General features: G+C 32.9%; 1 protein-coding gene across 1 annotated transcript in view; it reads right to left on the bottom strand.

Moving 5' to 3' along the window:
* Cacna2d1 (calcium voltage-gated channel auxiliary subunit alpha2delta 1) overlaps positions 1 to 12,881 on the bottom strand; it is a 270,236-nt gene that overhangs the window by 131,010 nt on the left and 126,345 nt on the right. The window lies entirely within an intron of this gene.

Genomic DNA, 12,881 nt, shown 5'->3' with positions numbered 1-12,881 from the left:
ACAGACAAGAAACGGGTGAAATAATGATCTTCCTAACATTGTTAAAACTATATTTTAAAAAATCATACTATCTTCCCAGTGTTGAAATTATTTAATAAAGGTGCATCTTTGCAAAATTGCCAGATATTTTCTCCTCAGTTTCAAATAAGGGACCAAAAACAATAAATTAAAATCGCAAAATAAATCAGATTGTCTAACACAAAAATTCTCATATTCTTGTAAAGTGCTGAATTAGTATTAACTATATAGAAAGAATAAATATAAATGAATATGTCCGGATATTAGTGTTGCTAAAACATACCATAAATATGAATTATGTCTACTATCTATGTTGTTGAAATGCAATAGAAAAACAGACAGCAAATAAAATAACTTTGAAAAAAATAAATTACTATTCCTATGTCTCAAACCAAATTCAAGACCTGCAAAAACAACCAACTTCTGCTTATTTCCATTTTCTCTCTTCTTGTGAGTTCATTGTAGAAATAACAATTCTTCCAAAGTGTAAGTTGTCAACTAAACACTGTGCAAAGATGCATTTTTGTATGACTCTTAAAACATCTACAACATAGATGCTTTAAATTTCATTACAAGCAAACACACAATGCACAACGTTTTAAAAAATTACAAGGGAAAATTCATTAAGATCATTAAGATTTCTCAAATTATGGTAAAAATCACTAGCTCTGATTTTCAGATATCAATGAAGAAAAAACATTCCATAATCATCATGATGTTGAAAGACAAGATTACAATAGTCACTTTTTGGCAGGACAACATAGATTCAGTGAACTAATAAATCTCTAAGAGGGGAACTAAAGGTAAGGCTCAAGTGATAGAGCACGGGCTTCAAGCCAAAAACACAAGTATGAACTCAAGGCCTTGATTACAAGCTGCTGTACAGGTACAAGTAACAGTGCTTAGCAGTAGTAGTATTAGCAGCAGCAGCAGTACAAGTAGTAGTAGTAGTAGTAGTAGTAGTAGTAGTAGTAGTAGTGATGGTGGTAGTAAAGAAAGCTCTGAGAGAAAAATATGTCTTGCTTTGTTTCCCAACTTATTCAGGTAGAAATTAGTACCATACAGAGCAGTTACAATTACAAGAGCAAGGTAGCATTGTTGCCTCCTCCTTTGTTTCCCCTTACCATCCCTGCCCTCCCATCCCCACCTCCCCCGGCAAAGTTGTAAAGTTCTGTGTCCACATAACGTCTTGTACATCTCATTGTTGCAATGAATCCACCTGTATCCCTATTTAAGCAATTTGTTTTTTCCCTTCCCCTCCACAAATTATACGAACATCAAATACAGTGAAAACAGGGGTTATACTGTGGGGGAGGGACATACAAAGCAACAAAGAAATCATCTTATAAATATGTTAGAAACATTTGCAAGAAAGAAAAAAACATTTGAGTCCTTATCTTGGGGTTTATTTCGCCTAACCTCAACTTATCTAACCTTTTCTGTTTGTCTCAAACATATACTAGTTACTGCAAATAAGGGAAACCATAGGACCTATGTTTCTTTGTGCCTGGCTTACTTCACTTAATATAATTTTTTTCCAAGTCTTTCCATTTCCTAACAAATGGGGCAATGTCATTCTTCCTGATGGAGGCATAGAATTCCATTGTGTATGTATACCATATTTTCCTGATCCATTCATCTACTGAGGAGCATCTGGGTTGTTCCATATCTTACTATGGTAAATAAAAATAATGTGCTGGAACTGTAGTATGGTCTTGTTTGTGATCATTCAGGTAAATGCCCAAAAGTGGGATTTCTGGGTCATAGGAGCTCTATGTGGAGTCTTTCTTAAAGCCTTGGTTTTGTAACTGAACTCAACACATACACAAAGCAATAGAATCTTCTAAACTCACTAGAGACTCGACCTAATTATTGGTTCATTGATCCTACTTACAGCTCTGTAATTTATACTTAATGTGAATTCCAGCAAATGCTAAAACGCTGAATAAGTTTACCTTTGTTTTATTCCTTGCCAAACATGAATTTACAGTAAGAAAGAATAAGAAACATAGAAAAATCACATTAAATTCCAAGCAGTTCTGTATCTATATGTGTACATATACTATGTTGCAGCAAGGGAAGCTCAAAATGAGTTAAACCTATCTACTCTGACCTTCAACATCATGGAAAATCATCAGTACAATTATATAAAACAACCTCTATGCACAGCCTACAATTAGTTTATTGTACTAGAAATGACAAACCAAACTGATTCACATTTTTTGTTTTTATTCTATGGATGGCCATTAATAAAATATTCATTTCTTACATTGTCAAATATAAAATTAATGAAGAACAAATTTTGTTCTATTGAAAAGAAAACAAGGAAACAGTTAAACATATATATATCACAAGGAAACAGTTAAATATATATGTGAGCATATGTGAGCGTATATATACATATATATGTGTGTAGATACATATATATGTGTGTATATATATCTACACACACACACACATATATATATGCTCAATCATTTAACCAGATAAGACAGACCTTATAGGAAGTGAAAAATGTTACAACAAATCGTTTAAAGGTACATTTTTAAGGGTACATTGATAATAGTTTGGGGTTTGCAACATTGTGTGTGTGTGTGTGTGTGTATGTACTAGGGCTTGACCTCAGGGCCTACACTCTTGATTAGCTTTTTGTTCAAGGATGCTACTATTTCCACTCAAGCCACACTTTGTCTTCCTGTTTTTTGGTAGTTAACTAGAGTTCACTTTCAGATTTTCCTCTTCAAGCTGACTTCAAACCTCTATCTTCAGATGTCAGCTTCCTGAGAATCAAGGATAGCAGGTCTGAGCCAGTGATGTATGGATACATATCTTTATCTCCCCTATCATAAATATTTCTTTTTCCATTTTTGGAAAAACCAACATTTCATTGGTTGCATGTACATCTCTTTGTTCCTTTATTATACTAAGTAGAACTGCTTTGTTCATTGTTTCTCAGTTTTGTTTTGTTTTCTTTTGGAGTTACTAAGATTTGAACTGAGGACTTCATGCAAGAGTCATACCTCCAGTCTCAGTTGGTCAGTTTCATTAGGAGAAATTTGTAATAAGAATCACGAGCTGGAGAAACTATGTTTGGGTTGAATTCAGTCAATACAGTCTTTCTCTATGGCAAAAATGCTCCTAAATCAAGGAAAATATTTCATGAGAATTTAATTTTGATCACATACAATATTTTTGAAGTCTTAGTTCATTATATATTTTACTAAAAATTGCTATAATTTTGTTTGTTTTCTTTAGACAGTTTCAGAATTATTTGCCCCAGGAATGAATTTAAGTTGGAGGAAAATAGTAATTTGGCAAGGCAGTAATTTTCTTTCACATTACAGTCATTTACAGCTCTCTTTTCGGCTACATAAAATACAAGTATTAAAATTTGTGTAACAACGTTAGGCTAACTCCATGTTCAGTGAATGATTCATGTCACTGAGTCACAAAAATATTTGCAGAACTGCTGTTAAAATGAATCAGCGAAAGCACCTTTCTCAGGAATAAAGAAAAGTGGTTGGCATGAGGTCAACCAAATTCAAGTTTTGGGTAAAATGCATTCTATTACCAATAACATTTAGGAGAAGAAATTTCCAAATTCAAAAATAGGACCCAAGGGAGTAGAATTAAAGAAGTAAAAATCTCCCCAGACTTCTTTCCCCCTTCCCTCTGTCCCTTAATTCCAATTCACAGACAATGAGCGAGATTTTGGGATTTCAGGGTAAGCACAGAGACCCGTATCCTTTATGCTTAACAACTATTTTGGTAAGTATGTCTATAGTAAGTGAGAGAATCAACTGTTAATAAAATCAACACTGTACAGAGGAAACAAGGTCTCACCTTTCTACTTCTTCATGGTCAAAAATTTAGCACACTTCAGTCAATTATTCTGAGCTACCATACCTGGAAACTTCCTACTATGCTTGGAAGGCACATACTCATATAAATCAAAGCCTTCTACTCTAAAATATATATGAGAAGCAAACACTTCCTCTATAAATCAGTGTATGTATGAGAGAACAAAAAGAACAAAAGAAAGAAATTCTTAATCATTTATCTATCCTCCCTTAAAATCCTTTCACACTTGTTGTTTTCCAGAGAGCAAAGAGTTATAACATCAATCACTTAAAATGCTCTTCTTGAAACCATGGCATATAAACTAACCACCATAGGCACAGATGGTAGAACTGACTCATCCAGTTTCTTTATTATCCATCTGCCTAAATATTTTAGTCAAAACTATTAAACATCGTCTCAAAAGTATTCCACATTCACATGCAGAGATCTGAGAGCATTCTGTACAATAAGATTGAATACAGTCAGAACTAGCCTCAAACTATATTCATGGATTAAATCCTTACAGAAATATTTTTCATCATTTAACCACCACCAGATGACAAGAACAAATTATTTTGTTTCTGATTTTTAACCAAGTAGTTTTGTTATTTATTATCTCCTTGAAACAAATTTACCCAAATGGTCCAAGCTAATATAATCCTGTTGTTTACTGAAATGTAAAACATCCCTTAGGAAGTTGAAAGATAAATCACTGTAGACTCTTGATATCTACTGGGAGTCAAAAAATAAACCTGGGCAAAACAGACTGGTCCATCTTAAAAACGTGCATTGTGAGGGAAGGTTCCTTTATGCTGCTTTCTTATAAAAGTTGGCCTCTGGTGAATAGTTTATGTTAAAAGTCTGAAGTAACCATCTCCCATGTGGACCTAAGATGTTGCCAAGAATGACTTAAATATTGGAACTGAAAATCATATTTGTTATAGTCAACATCTGAAATGTGTAACACAATCAAAATTCAAATAGAGAATAGCTTTCTGTCCAATTAACTAATTTTCTTCTCATAGTGATACCTTTGGCTCAACACATGATCCATGGCATGACACATGTTGGGCAGCTGTTTCTACTCATTACTTACAGAAAAAGGATGGCATCATCATTGTAATTTTTACCACTATGAATTCCAAATATGCACACAATTGGTGGGAAATTATGGATAGTAATCATTAAAATGAGTTACATTAATAGTTCCAAAAAGACATGGTCCATACCAGTTAGCTGAAATCATCTATAAGTCAAATTATTAATACATATTAATAGCACTTTGGCTTAGAACATAAACCACTGCCAATGACTGAGACCAAAACAACTGTAGCACAGGCTATGTGTCAACCATCAGAGCTGTCTGAAGAAAGTGACCTGGAATGTGTATGGCTATGTGTGTGTACACAAGTGTGTGTGTGTGTGTGTGAGAGAGAGAGAGAGAGAGAGAGACAGAGAGACAGAGAGACAGAGAGACAGAGAGAGAGAGACAGAGAGAGGGAAGAAGAGGGAGAGGGAGAGGGAGAGGGAGAGGGAGAGGGAGAGGGAGAGGGAGAGGGAGAGAGAGGGGATTTGGCTTGTGTGTTAGAATAAAGGAGGGGGGTGTGCACCAACATGCAAAGGTATACTTCTAAAGTATTTTTCTAGTTATGTTGGTCTGAGGTGGCTCTTACAAGCATGCTGAGAAAGTAATTTAGAAGGAAGTAATTTAGAAGAAAGATGAGCAGAGCTGTATGTAGAGACCAGTATTACCAGATGGCTGTACTCAAGACATCTGCAATCTTACTTCATACCATGTGACAAGAGATTGTAAATGAGACCACTATTGAAAAGAGCTTGGTATGGTGTATAGGACACACACATCTTGAGAGCTAATATGTCATGTATGTATAAGGTAAAATTGGCAATGAATATACATGCACAGACTCCAAAATCTCATTCACAAAAGTGAATTTTCCAAACATGATTGCTAATGAAAATCCAGAGTGGTAGGTATTATCAATATTAGCTTTGTGTAATGGAAAACTAGGAATAGCAGTAATAGTCTCTAACATATTTATGTCCAACATCAAGTAATAAACCCTCTTATTGCTCTTGGAATGACCTATTTGTAGATGACTATAACAAATCTAATTTTCAGTTCCAATATTTAAGTCATCCTTCACAGCATCTTAAGTCCACATGGAAAATTGCTTCTTCAGACTTTTAATTCTTACACTATAATTTAATAAGAAATTTAATAAGAATTTAATAAGAAATTTAATGTTTAACTTGGAGAAATATTCATTTGTTCTATGTTCCTTTTTTAAAATCTGGGTTAAAATATAAATTTCATACTAGTTTCTTTACTTAATAAGTAAACAACAAAATTGAAAAACTGCTTTGACCTATTGTAAGCATATTTCTTTAGTTTTCATTAAACATTAATTTATATATCTTCTTTGGGAATCTCCATTAGGCAACATTCATTGGTGCTTATAAATTACAAATAGATTAGATTTAGCCAAAGCCATAAAAGAGAAATAGTCAGAGCAAAAGACAATAGATCCATGTTTCTTGAACCTGTTTAATTATGTTACTGTCCAAAGGGATTTTAGCCTCAAGCTGTATTATAAAACTATTAACAAAATTGGAAATGTCGCCTTAGATGAGAAAACTATGTGGAGTATTCACCAAAAAGAAACATTGAGTGAAGAAATTCAAGGTCAGAGAGACAAAGAACATGTCTTCTCTCATATGTGACAGAATTAAGATATAATTCTATGAAAACATAGACAGGGTCATATACATATATACAGACTCTATAGTTTGCACACTCAGGGATAGATTTCTATGGTGGGACTCCATCGATTAAGTAATGGATAGTTTAATAACATGATTACTAAGAAGCTGAAACATGTCTTGTTTGAGGGCAATGTGATTTAAGAGCAAGTGGCAAAGAATGGAGAGAGGAATGATGGGCAAATACAGTCAGAATCCTCGGTGAGTCTATGTGCATATGGAACTAGGAAACTTGAAGGGCTAGGTGGGCTTAGGATAGCTGATGTGGGGAATGATGAAAGGGGTGACACTGGTCAGGATGCATTGTATTTACAAATTGACATGTAGAATTAAAACTTATTTGTATAACAATTTAAAGATAATGCTATCCAAATGAGTGGAATGTTCTTTTAACTGCTATGGCCCAATAAATGAGGATTACAAGCTGTAAGAGATTATAGGAAGCAACATGCCAGAGACTCATGTCTGTAATCCTTAGATACTCAGGAGACTGAGATCTCAGGTTATGGTTCAAAGACAGATCAAGCAGCAAATTATGTACAACTTATATCTTCAAGTAACCACCAAAAATCTAGAGCTGTAATTCAAATGGTAGAGCACTAACCTTGAGCAAAGAAAGCTCAGTGGCAGTGCCCATGTTCTGATTTCAAGCCCCAGGACTGGCACAAGCACAATAAAAAGACCTATCACAAACTTATGAGAAATGAAGAAAACAAAATGAATGTGTATTACAATAGAGAAAATATATGCAGATTTTAAACTTCAAGACCATTAAAACAGAACACTTTCATTCTTTTAAGAACTTCCAAATCAACTAAAAATGAAAATTCCGACAATGTTCAACAAGAAATGTACTCACTACCTTATATATGTAACTGTAACCCCTCTGTACATCAACTTGACAGTAAAATTAAGATAATTCCAAATAGAAATTCTAAATCAACTAAAATTTTAGAGTTTTTTGGTTCTTGGACATCAAAAAAGGATTGATCTTGCAATGACAATGTATTTCTTTACCTGATAAACTTTGATAGAAATTAGCTCGTAAAGCTATTGTTACAGTGTTGTTGCAAATGTTATCATAATGAAATTAAACCATGGGAGAAAAGTAAATGTAGAAGATGAGAAGATAAATACATTACTTTCCCCAGACACAAAATCTTCACGAACCTCAGCACAGAATTGAGCAAACACATCCATAAAATTGAGGACCTTGTTTTACTTGCTTTAATTTCCTCTCATCTGAAATTCTAATGAAGTGTTTGGTATCATCATCGAAAGCATTAATATTTAACCCACCAAAATATTTCACTTCTCATGCTCCTTCCTATTGACATAGAAAAACCACAGCTCTTCATGACTCATGATCAAAGTTACTAGCATGGGACTATAATATGTAAGAGCCTGGTAATGAACTCATGTTAATTTGTCCATTTGTATCATTACCAGCTCACTCCCTAAGTCATCATATCAACCTCAGAAAACTACCATACTAAAACAAAATAGAAAAACTTGTATTATGATCAATGAAATACTAACTGTAAAATAATCTCTCCAAATTTAGAACATCAATGAACAGAAAATTAGTAATTATTAAATCAATTTAACTCATCCCTCACTGTTATAATGAGAGCATGGAAGACAGGAAAGATGAGAGAAGACAAGACACATTTATTATGCATTTATCATGTGATAAGCATTTACATTTACTATATCAGTTAACCCTGACAAAATTTACTTTTATAATATATGATCATTTTAAGTATGTTGAGTTTCAAATGTCTTTTCTCTATAGAACATTGCTCTTTGTATTGCCAACTCATTTTCCTCCTCTTTCCTATGTTTTCCATATATGAGGAAGCACTGGTTTCTCCTGCTATTGTAAGTTTGGTTTACTAGAGACCAATGCAAAGTCTTAAAATATGTACTTTTTTTTTTCCTTCGGTGGGGGAGAAGGAATTAACCTTAGAAAATACTAACAGAAAAGTATAAAAATAAGACATGGGGATAAATGAATTTGAAGCATGGTTTCTCAAAAACTAGCTTGGGGCTCAATTCCCCTAACAGTCTCTTTCTGTGATAGTATTTAGGCTATCACAAAATCCACATACCCATAGTGAGGAGACTGAGTGACATTCCAACAACACATGTTGTTATTGACTGACGGTTTGTCTCCTGTGTTTTAGAAACATCTAAGGAAAACTCAAAGGCTAAGACTTGCAGACACTTTCAGGAAGAAACTACAGGAGCACTGGGTCCATGTGTGTTTGTGTGAGCTAAGATGTAGGCAGGGGAAAGAATGAATAATTGTAAGTACGGAGTCTATAACTAACTCAGCAGATGAGTTTCAGTACCAGTCAGTCAGCACTGGGTTGTCTCCGACTTAAATACCCTGCTCCCATGAAGAATTGGCTAAGAAACATTATCCCTGAAATCCCTGTGTGTTTTGCAGTTTCCACTGAGTAACTGCTTAGCTTTAGATCATAGAAGAAAAAAACCTAGTATCTAGGTTCATTTGTTTGTTTTTAGTGAGCCTTTGATTACTTTGCTTCTCTTCTCATGGGACTTATCCAACAGAACACACAGATCTCTTTGTATTTTGAAAAAACAGTAGCAAAACTTTGCTTTTTGCTATTTGAAATCTCTGACATTTGCTGTAGAAGCACATGACACTTTGAGAAGAACCACCTCTTCATCATTAATTTTCTGTTGGTCTTGAAATGTCAAAGAAAAGTATATTCATTTATCCCTCAAAATAGTAACTGTGCATCTTAATTGAGATGTTTAGGATAACTTCCACCAACTAAAATCATCAATTTCTTTACAGGCACCAGGAACAATCTGGCAATTTCTTTCCTCACTGACTATTCTAGATCAACCACTGCTACTTTTCATTAATATAGTAAAATGTTACTAAAGTAGAACTCAGTATGTCTCGAAAAGGTATAGATTACAGTCTATATTTGTGCTACTTGTATATAAAAATAATCTATAAAGACATAAGTGCCTCCACAAAAGAAAATAATGGAACAATTCTAATTTTATTTGAATAATATATAATTGTTCTGAATACAAACAAATACTCTTAGTAACCTACATGTCATAAGGCTAGTTCTAATAACTATATTTAATTAAGTTACATTTCAAAGAGCCTTTCAAATTCAAATTGTTCACTGATTCAGATATAAATTATCCCTAATTAAATCATGCGTAGTTGTTAAAAATGTTACTTTCCTGACTGAATGTGTGACTCAAATGATAGAGCCCAACCTTGAGCAAGAAAGCCAAGAGAGAATGTTAAGCCCTGAGTTTGAGATCCAGTGTCTAAACTCTGCCCCCACCCTCCCTCTCCACCCCCTGCCCACACCATCCACACACATGCACACAGAGAGCACACATGCAAAGTTAATCACTTAAAGAAACAATCCAAAAGATCCTCAAGGAATCTTAAATTCACAACATATTCAAACTTATTTTAAAAGGGAGGAGAGCAAGGAGATAAAAGGGAAAGTTCCTGCTTCATTTCAATAAGTTTATCATTTTAATTTTCATGATGAATTTTTAGAATATATACTTTATCAAATATTAAATAATATGCATACAACTATAAATGACAAAGAGATCAGCATTCCATTTCTTGAACCAGTTTCTAGCCTGTGGCAGTAAGCAACTGAATTAATCTATCTAATGTTTGCTTTGTCTTCTCATCAAAAATTTAGCAAAAAGCTCCAACTTCAAAGGGTCTCCACAATAATTTACTTTAAAATTCTTCTGAAGGAGTTTTCCAAATGTTCAAGAGACCAATCAGTATAACTGTTATCTAAAATTCAAATTATTTTAAGATTTTTATACAGTTATAATCAAGGTTTTAAATACTCAAAATATATTTATTAAAATATATACAAATAGTATAACATAACAGAAGTTTTAAACATCAGATAAAAATTCCTAAACTTAAAAAATAACGTGTATTTTAGGTGAGCATAAATAAGGAAATTTAGTTTGGGGAGGTTTATCCCTCCGTTTCCCCCTTTTAAAATATTTAAATTTATATATTATTATCATTAAGCAATTGCTTCATTTTGTTAAACTGTAAGTTCATGGCTTAAAAAAGATACAACACTGGAATTTTCCACTGCTTTTGCCATACTCTAATGTGTTTATGTATATATACACATATATACATACATACATATGACTGTGTATATGCTTACATATAGATAGTCTTTGAATGAAAAAGTTAAAGTCAATAAGGCAATCAGCTAAAGAATATTTCAAAGTTATTTCAAACTTAATCTGGGTCACTTCAATACAGAAGAGAAATTTTGCTGCGACTCTAGCCAATTATAGAGGCATTTATGTTTTAAACTTTGATTCCAGATGTGTTATTGAACAAAGGAACACATCAACAAACTCAATGTTTGATCATATTGGCACATAAAAAACTCAATATAAAAATATTTTAAAGAATCAAGCAATTTCAAAGTTAACATCCAGGTGAGCAAAATGAAGAGAATACATTAGCACCAATTAACCTTTATCAACACCATTTCCTCTACGAAATTAGAAGGCTCCATTTCCCCCCTCTAGTATGTTGTATACTTTTTGGCTACTTTAATGGATTATGTTTAGTAAAAATATAACAGATATAAAAACACTCAAAGTGGTTAAAGGAGCTGACAGTAGATCATATGACATTATCTAATTGTGCACCCAGAACTATGTTTATCAAGTTATACATAGATATAGTGACACAATGATATAAAATATGCCTAATACTGATTAATCAAAGCTGATAAATATTTATGTATATAATACACTTTGATTTCACCATAAAGTAATTGAGTATTACTTAGCAACTGCTTAGAGACTACTTAAAAGATAAATCAAATAAATAGTATAGAAAGTTAAATAAAGCCCAGGCTGACTTTTCTTTGCATATGAGAATCTTTGCTATTTAAATTGCTTTATTAAGTTGGCAGATAATGTTGTATAAATTTATCACCTACAACATGGGATTTGAAATATATATATATGTATATATACACATACACACACAGAGTGAATGACAAATTCTAGCTATTGAACATATGACCATATTTTATATCATTTTGTGGTAAGTATATTTAATTTCATCCCTAGCATTTATGGAATTGATGACATTTAGAGAAAGATAGTAGTGATAATAAAGTTTTGTCAGATAAACACAAGTCAGTCAATTAAATTTGAATTTCAGATAATGAATTTGAGTTAGAAAAAATATCCCCCAAACTTATAAAAAGATAATGTTGTTTATTTGTATTTTAAACATAAAAGACTGGAAAGACTTATAAATTAAGGTTATAATATGCAGCATATAAAAGACTATTAATCTTAATTTAAAAGATTATTATATTATTATTATGACACATAGCTACTTATGAGAATCATTAAATGTTAATGTTAGAAGACATTTTTAAGGAGAAGAACATTTTATCACTGATTGCTAGCTTTGAAATTGAAATTGGAACTGTGATTTCAAGAGTGATCTCAAAATTACTACCTTCTCTAGGCTTCAGAAAACTGAACTCTCTAGAAAGACCACTGTGTGTTTACTTGTTTTGCAATGTCAAAAGAACTCTTTACTCACTCAGATCTATTGTATGTTCAATATATGTCAGATATATTATGTTTGATAGGATTTAAAATGTTACTTGTAGAACTAGCAGACATGATTCACTTAATTTATTCACACATTGAAATATACTGAACTATTACCAAAACTTTTGCATTGATAATTTGGTAGACGTTTGTAATTTTTGATAATATGAGCTAACACCTGAGAAAGAAAGAGCGTTCTAACATTTGCCATGTAGCAAGTCTCATGGCTGATTTCCATAGCCTAACTAACCAGTTAGTTTCTTGTTCCAACTGTACATTATGTCCTCTACCAAAACTCTCACACCAGGTCTAACAAATGCCTTTCCCAGGAAGAGGTCATTCTTGAAATCATTTGGGATGAAAGAGTGAGACTTGGCAGGTCCTGCATATTAGGAGCTTTCAGTTGCTCCTACACATTTTATTTTGTTTTTAAAGCTGTTTTGTTCAAATGACAAAAAGAATAAATTGCTCAAGGATTAACCAAAGCATTCATACTATCAATAATAAAATTCTCATAATTACCATTTGTAAATTCAAAACAGCAGGCTCATAAACAAAACAAAACAAACTTGAAAGCCTATACAGTGTAGAAGATTAAGAAA

Source organism: Dipodomys spectabilis, unplaced genomic scaffold (genome assembly GCF_019054845.1).
Source record: "Dipodomys spectabilis isolate Male_0828 unplaced genomic scaffold, ASM1905484v1 ptg000089l, whole genome shotgun sequence".
NCBI lineage: Eukaryota > Metazoa > Chordata > Mammalia > Rodentia > Heteromyidae > Dipodomys > Dipodomys spectabilis.
Note: the sequence above shows the minus strand (reverse complement) of the source record. Positions and strands in the feature narration are given on the sequence as shown.